This window comes from Dipteris shenzhenensis, chromosome 8 (genome assembly GCF_047967505.1).
Source record: "Dipteris shenzhenensis isolate YYH24624 ecotype China chromosome 8, Dip_SZ_1.0, whole genome shotgun sequence".
Lineage (NCBI taxonomy): Eukaryota > Viridiplantae > Streptophyta > Polypodiopsida > Gleicheniales > Dipteridaceae > Dipteris > Dipteris shenzhenensis.
In genome coordinates, this window is record NC_141603.1 from 33,542,855 (window position 1) to 33,551,732 (window position 8,878).

Here is an 8,878-nt window from a genome sequence, read left to right on the forward strand (position 1 = left end):
CACAATACTCAGCTCCAATCCCATCCACCCAATGCCTATCCATTGCAATCAATCATGCCATGTCATGTCAATTATAGGGGAATCCAATGCTACCAAACAACATATCCATCTGCCCAGCAAAACAATTCAACAACAAAGGATCCAATGGAGACCTTTGAAGCACTGCAAATGGGACAAGTTCACAACCCTCCAACAACTATGACCAAGCACAGTCTAGGGGATTGGAACAAGGAGGGAATGTTAATTATGTTAGTTGGCAATGTCATTTAATGGATAGTGGCAAGTTCGTAGAGCTAGGATTGTGCCTTGGAGCCAAATAGGCCCAAGTTGATTGTAAAGAATGAGGAAAGATAGTGATATAAAGGGAATAAGGTTGGCCCTCCCTTCAAAAGGTGGCATGTATAGAAGGCCAAATGGTCTTCACTTGTTGGTTACATGCATTGGAATACAAGCTCTCCTTATCCTCTTTAGAGTTGTCTCTTGTTCCCTCATAGAGCCTTAAAGTTTCATGAATGCCATGTTCTCTTCTTCTCTTCCCTTCTTCTCCTCCTCTCCCTCCCTGTTCCCTTCCTCTTCTACTTATGATTCACTTTTGCAATAAGATGGGAGTCACTAGAGTGACACTAGTGGATGGCATTCTCATGCATTGCTCTCAACCTAGAGTAGCTTGGAAGAGTACTCCATCGACATCCTTTCAAGATTCCCACGATATGTGAGTCACCACCGAACTGCATATTTTTGGCGGTGTAGAAGCTAGCATTGTGCCTTGTAGCCAAATAGGCCCAAGTTGATTATAAACAATGAGGAAAGAGAGTGGTATAAAGGGAATAGGGTTGGCCCTCCATTCAAAAGGTGGCATTTATAAAAGGCCAAATGGCTGACTTTGGTCTTCACTTGTTGGTTGCACACGTTGGATTACAAACTCTCCTTCTCCTCTTTGGAGTTGTCTCTTGTTCCCTCATAGTGCCTTTTGTGAATTCCATGTTCTCTTCTCCTCTTCCCTTCTTCTTCTCCTGCTCCCCCTTCTCCACCTCCCTCTCCCCTTCCTCTTCTTCTCCTTATGATCCATGATCATAACAAAGTTGGGAGTCGCTATAGTGACACTAGTTGACTGCATTTGCATGCATTGCTCTCAATCTAGAGTAGCTTGGAGGAGTACTCCATTGGTGTTCCTACAAGATCCCCACAACTCATGAGTCACTTCCAGAGTACACACTCAATACCTTGGTGTGTTCTACCCCAAGGGGGGTAATCTATAGGTGCATGCCTTTTGTGACTCAAAATGGGATGGCTTCTTTCACATATGAGTGTCCACTACTAGTTTTTGCTTCTTCTTGGGACTTCATGCATTTCATGTTTAGGCTGACATACAAGTGTCCACTTTTGATTTTTGCTTCTTCTTGGGTAGTTCATGCACTTCATGTTTGGGCAAGAGTAATCCTTCAGTGGCCCCACTACTTCTATTTGTGAGGCTAAATACAAGCCAACATTCACACCCACAATTGAGTATGTATGGCTCCCATGGTTATATGATGATTTGAGTATGAGATAGACATCAAGTACCTTTATCTTCATACACTGATAGTCATAGTCCTTTCACAATTGTGAAGAATCTTGTCTCCCATGCTTGCACAAAGCGCATTGAGATACACGACCAGTATGCTAGGGAGAGATTGTCTGCAGGGGATATTAGAATGACCTATGTGCCTAGATACGGCAATGTGGCCTAGGTGTTGCATATCTTATGAATGTGACTACTTTTGGTCCCTTCACAAAACCCAAGCATCATCCACTTTGAGTTTCTTGCTCTTCCACATCTTCGTGTCCTTGCACTCCAGCTCTAGTAGAAACATCCCCCTTTATTACTATCATTCACCTAGAGCTAGATCTATTACACTCTATCACTATTAATATGCATCTAAAAATTTGTAAAAGATGAGAACCAAGGAAGGAAGGGCTAAAAGGCATGCATTGTGGAACTTTTTTTCCCCTCACTTTTAATGTCTTTGCATTTAATAATAACCTCTACAGCGGACAAATATCATGACCTATCTATAGTGGGTTAGAGACATGCTTTGCTGGGTGTCAAGATGGGATCTCAAAATGTATTTAAGAGTAGCATGACCCACCCCTAATTGGTTAGAGACCTTAGGTAGATATAGATGGGTAATGGTTTCTTATCACCCTTGCATTTTTCACCCATTGAATCATAACTAATCTTTCCTTCCTCATGACAAATCTTTCCTTCTTCATATGCTAAACACTTCATCTTTAAGAAAGATGATGAAAGTGTAATCTTTATATCTATACCTAATGACCTTAAAGCTCATCACCACCTATGATGTCAATTGTGTTCCCTTAGCACAATGGTACCTAGGCTCCTCTATCCGCCTCTCTACTTTCTCTCCTCTTCTTCTAGCTACCTTGAAACCCCATCCTCTCAACCTCTCTCTCAATTCTCCTCATAGCTTCACCATACCTCTACACTCTCTCTAATCTGCCTCCCTCATAGGCACTCACCTTGTGGTCTTGCATCCCCTCTCTTTGTAGAGACTCTCTCAACCCCTAGCCTCCTTGCACTCTGGCCTCCCAATTTGGTCCACCTTGCCCCCCTCTCCCTCTCCTTGCCCCCCCTCTCCCTCACCTTTGCTCCACCTCTCCGCCCCCCTCCTCATAGCATGCTTGTTACCCTCAGTCCCTCACCTCTGTTCACAAACCCCTCATCTCTCCTTGCAGTGTGACTACTCCACCTTTTCTCACAAACCCCTCCTTATGGGATGCTCTCTCTATCCCCTTCACTCCAAATGCTCCTCCCCTTTCTCATGACTATTTGGTCAGCCCCATCACCCCACTCCCCAACTTTTCATTGTGGTTGCTCACCACCCTTTCCTTGTTGCTACTCTCTTAGCGCCCATCACATTGCACCTCCCCTTCCCCTCTAGCCCCTCACTTGTATTCACCATCCCCTCTCAAACCTTCTCTCTCAACTCCCCTCACCTTTTCACCACCTCCCCCTCCCCTCTCCTTGTGAATGCTTCCCCTTGTTCCTATCCTCAGTGACCCATTCCACCACCCCTCCACCCCACCAACTCCTCCTTGTAGCTTTTCTCTTACAGCCCTTCACCTTCGCTCACCACCCCTACTCGTGCCACTCTCCTTGCCTCCCTCAACTTTTCTTCAAGCATCTCATGACTACTTGGTCCCCCTCGCTCTCCTCTCATTGTGGTTGCTTGTTGCTCCCCTCCTCAATTGCCCATTCCACCACACCACCCCTCCCTCCACCCCCTCTGAAGCTACTACCCAATCCTCCCCTTACTCAAAGATATTATTATATTCTTGTATCAAAGAAAGGATGTGGAATTGACACATGGAAGTATTGTGTCGGTCGTCGTTGGGCAAGGCATACAGAGGTTGCAAGGAGGGAGCACCATGTGGCACTATTCTTAGAGTGCCATGTGGTGTAGGTCTCACAAAAAAATAAATATCAAAGGAAGGTTGTGGAGTCAATGCATAGAAGTACTGTGGTGGATTTCTTGAGGGAGGTGTTGTAAAAGGCACAAATAGGTTGCAAGTGAAAGTATCTTATGATACTAACGTTTGAGTGCCATGTGACACCTCACGAATAAGTAATATAGAGAGACATATAACCTCCTTAAGCATTACTTAGATAGTCTTACCTTTAGGTCCTGTCTTGAAAACAATGGGCTAAATAAATATTTAATCTCATTTATAAGTTTAAAGGGATGTCCAAAATATTTAGTCTCATAGATAGGTTTGGAGGAATGTTGTAGTCCATCCAACTCTACCCTGCTTTATGGTCACCTCCACAATCATCTCACTTGCCCCATACCTTGTGTTAATTTATTTGGCCATTTCTCTTCAACCTCTTCTACCCCCATCCCATATGTTTTTGTTAACCCTTCCATTTCCTTTAACTTTGCTAGCCCTCCATCCTTCCCAAGGGACCATATTATTTTATCTTGCCATTGGCTTTAAAGATTTACCCTATATTTTACTAAGTTGAGAAAAGATTATGTACTTCATATTTTAGCATTGGAACCCTATATGTATGGAATGCAATATTCTTCTCCCCATTTATGACAATCTATTTTCTGTTCATTCCACCATCCTCTCTCTCTCTCTCTCTCTCTCTCTCTCCCCAAAAGTAGATAATGTCAAAGGCATCCTTGCTGGCTGTAGCAATCAGTTTAATGTCAACTAAGGGACCATGGACTTGATGGTTGCCTACTACTAAGGTGCAGATAGCCAAAGGTTCAACCTGTTTGCTATCTTCAAGTGTGTCCAATGGCCATCTTAGGAGTATTTTATGATATTTCTTAACTAATAGAAATATCATCAATGGGAGAGGCATCTCATTATTTGCATCACCCTAATATTTTGCAAACAATTTGTAGTTGTAGGATTTGTACTCTCCGATGGCTATTCAAATCTATACTTGATTTAAACAGGGGCAGCAATGTGTCAAAGACATCTAAGGCATTGACATTAGGCTGTTTCAGACAGTCCAGGAAAAGAGATGGTTGAATGCTCAACAAAGACAACATCTCGATTGATAATGACCCACCCTTCTAGAGTGAGGTTGGTATAGATTGCAGCCTTTACACTCTGTCGACTATAACCAAAGGAGATACACTTGACTACTTTATCCTCCTGCTTATGCCACAACTGAGATGGTAAATGTGCATGCCAAGCACCCAAATACTCTCATCTGTGAGATAACTAGCTTGTAGTCTATCCATGCCTCATAGGGTGTGATAGTCTTCAATGAATGCCCTGGTGGATGCTCTATTTAGACATAAGTTGCACACACTAGATAAAGGAAGGCTGTCAAGTTATCTTCTAGTTTCTTTCCTCTAGTCTAATATAGCTACCTAGTTTTCTTGGAGATTCGACCTACATTTACTAAGTTGAGAGAAGATTATGTACTTCATATTTTAGCATTGGAACCTATGTATGGAATGCAATATTCTTCTCCCCATTAATAACAATCTATTTTTTGTTCTTCTACCATTCTCTCTCTCTCTCTCTCTCTCTCTCTCTCTTGATATGCCACTTTATGATGTGTTTATTTCGTGAATTCCTTGTCCATTCAAATGGAACTGGGTCATAACAAACTTTCTTTGTAATCTGTGTTGCAAGTAAGCGATAAAAGCATTCACCAAACTGTATTATTTTGTCAAATGTATGCTTGTAAGGGAAAAAGGAGATGCACTTGTCATGAAGAAGCAAACACACACATGACTCCTCCAATCGTGCTTACCTAGCTTTTGCAAATTGAAAGCTAGAGCTACTCCCTCCTTCTATTCACTTCTACATTGGACAACATTGTTTATAGCCTAGTAGCAAGAAAATTTTCCCTATGTGAAGAATTCTACAAAGAACATCCACTCATCTACACAACACCAAAAATAATCGAGCTCTATGGACATATTCTACCAGAAATGTCCTACCTTTCTTAAAAACATTGTCATCCTTTGTGTCATTGATGCTATAACAGAGTGTGGCTTCTTATCTACACTCCAAGATGATTATGTCACTTGTTTAATGTATAGAAAGCTCCATTGAGGGTGCATGAGTTTAGAGGATCTGACTTATCACTAACATATATTAGAAGGATCAATGCGTTGCTTTCTCCATTTCTCGAAAGAAGAAGTGAAGTGTTTCTAGAGGCAATGGTATCCATAGCTCGTCATAGCCAGGTAGCTAAGATAAGCCAATGAAGCTAATATCATGACAAGAAGATGGGGATTATACAACATCCCTTCAAAGGTCTTTTTTTCTTGCATGTTTGTTAGTCCCAAATTGCAAAAGTGACCTGCAAGCTATATGATAAAGGTTGAGTCAAAACATTGAACTCTTCAATTGGGACCAAAAATGAGTCATAGGTTGTAGGAGATAGCACCTAACCATCAGATTCTTCAATCTCAACCAGATATTCTTCACACTATTCTTAAATTGATTCAATCATTCACCATGGGAGGATCATTAAAGTGCACAACCTTGAGATTCAGAGGAGATTCGATCACTTCCATTTCGATTACAATCTATACGTTATTTGCCACATTCTTGAAGGATGGCCCAAAAGGTTAAGCTTTGTCTACCTTGCCTACCACGATGTGTTACAGTCTTGATAATATTCTACTCCACAACCCTAGGCTTACCAAAGCGATGGGATAGATCATTGTTAAGATTGGACATGTCTCATCACAACCCAAGAAAGCAACTCCATACTCTCCAACATGTAAAATGACCTGGCAATTTATGACAGCACGTATTGCTTGCTAAGGTTTCTGTAGGGAGGTGTGAATGCTAGAGTGAAGAAGGGAGAGGTTGTTTGTGAGTGGCACCACAACTTCTATCATAGGCTACCTTCCACCTCCTTTGCTCCACCCTTGTAGCCATATTCTGTGAAGGAGCTTTGTTGCATCAAGGTTGCATCATAATCCTCTCCTCCTTGTCTTATGGTCCTTACAACTCCTAGCATCAAGCCACAGCACTAATGGCTTCCAAGGAGCTTCTAAGAGCTTTGTAGCAATTGAAAGAGTCCCAACCAAATTCCTAGAAGAAGAAATGTCCAAGCTTCCTAAACGATCATGGAGTGAAAATTCATAAAGCTATCAAAAGAAGAATGGCTTTGTTCTCAGTAGGCAATCGTTGATTACTTATCTGCTTTGTAGATTGCCTGCTTCCACACCCATCATTGTTTGAGTGCCTTGCCTTCACTAGTTACTTCATCATCCTACCAGAGCTTCATCTTGTTGTATCATGTGTTGCATGAGGTCATTGTTTGCCACGTTTGGCATTTGTAATGTGCCATATCTTCATCCTTTGTCACCTCCCTGATTGCTACCGTTGGTAGTTCTTGTGTTGTATTTCAATGCAGAGACCCCCTTGGCATTTAATCCATATTTTCTTGCCTTTGTTATTGATTTGGTTTCTCTTCTTGTTGGGTCATTTATTCCATAATTCATCAATGCATGTAGGATCTTCTAGTTTCCTACTTTGTGCATTGCTCAGCTCTTTGTGTTGCCTTTTTTTAGATCAGAAAGCTTCCTTTTTGGCATAGCTAAGATTCAGGCCATTGATCTAGTAGTCGATGAAGTCCATGATGTGACAATGTAGAGAACTACTACTAAGGAAGGAGATAGAGGTAGGAGGGAGAAAAGCTAGAGGCCGCTTGATGAAAGTTGATGTTGACAAAGAAAGGCTTTTAAGAGTTGATTTAATCGTTTGATGTGAATGACATCCCTCCAGGATGCTTGAATCATCTAAGCTCTTGTCATTATCATAGATCCAAGTTAGAGAGGCAAGATACTGAGAAACCAAAAATCTTTGCAGATAGATCACTTCTCATTGGAAAGTGTGAGACTAACATAGCTTGAGAGAGTAAGGCTTTGGAAGTGGATCACGACAGGACCTACGAAGTTAGCTCGCGGTGGGCTAGCAATGATGACGAAGCTGGAGGCACATGAAAGAGGTTGAGATTGCATAAAGAGCAGTCCGCCTTGCTAGAAGAGACATAGAAATATTAATCCCCCTTCTCCACCATGCCCACTCTGTCCCCCCCTCTTGTTGTATTGATGACAACCTTCAGTGAGCTCAACGATTTGAATTGGTTGACTTCCCCACCAGCTTTCAATGGCTTGATTCCTTTGATGGCAATGGCTTGAAATGTGATTAAGTTCTCTTCTTTACACTCCTTGGTTGAACTCCCTCACTTCCAACTGATTGCTTATCTGTCAAAGAAGGTCGATGCCTATAATGGTGATGCCATAGATTGCAAAAACAACTTGAGATGAAAAGCATGGAGAGGGGCAAAAACATGAAAAGGGTGAATGAATGAAGTCGATGAGAATCTTGCTTGCATGTATATGCCGGTGGTGGGAAATCTACTTTGGCTTCAATGGGCTTATGCACTCATAACACAGAGGTGGCAAATTCAAAACTCAAATGTGCTTCAATCAACTCCATTTCCTCCCCACATGACCAGTGGCAATGTCTTGCCTCCCACTGTCCTTAATATATAGTAAGATAAGATGATTCTAAACTATTCTTCTAAAAGGTTCATGATATGAGAATCTCCGATTTTGAAATATCTTTGTTGATTGTCCTTGCTTCTTGGTTTACAATTTGGTCATGAATTTGTGTCATTGTTTGTTGATGGTAAAACTAGCGTGGCTTCATAGTACACTAAAGATTCTATGCAAAAGAGCTGAATTTGTGCAACTCTATGCAGTTTGATCTATGGTTTAAGGCAAAACAATATCACATACCTTCGATATAGGTAGGTAATCCATGAACTAATTTTTAGCTTGACTATTTAAAAGACAATAAGTCACAATTTTGAGATTTTGAAATAAATTAATATGTGAGGAGGAATCTGTGGCGGTATTAAAACGTTTATTTTGAACATGTTATAATTAGCCCATGGACGTTTTAAAATGGACTAGTAGCGAATTTTAGTTAGTACTAGCCGTGGCAAGTTATCGCGTAGTAAATCAATATACCATGCGATAAAAATATATACCACGTGGTGTATCCATATACCATGCCAATTGAAAACCACTCGCACTTAGATACTAATTGGATAATTAGAATCTATATAGTATTAGTTAATGAGTTTGTTAGCTGCATGTAAGTTGTAACATTTTAGGTGCGAGGTTCCCATAAGCCAACCTAGAACAACTCGTTCGTTGATGAAGAATATTATACCATGTGCCAGTTGGGGGTTCGCTTACGCCACAACCTGGAACATCTTACATGTGGTTAAAATTTTTTATACTAGTAGAACTCTATAATGTAGGATTCAAGAGTGATGAGAGAATATTTAACTTTGGGCTGGTTGCGGGCTCACTTA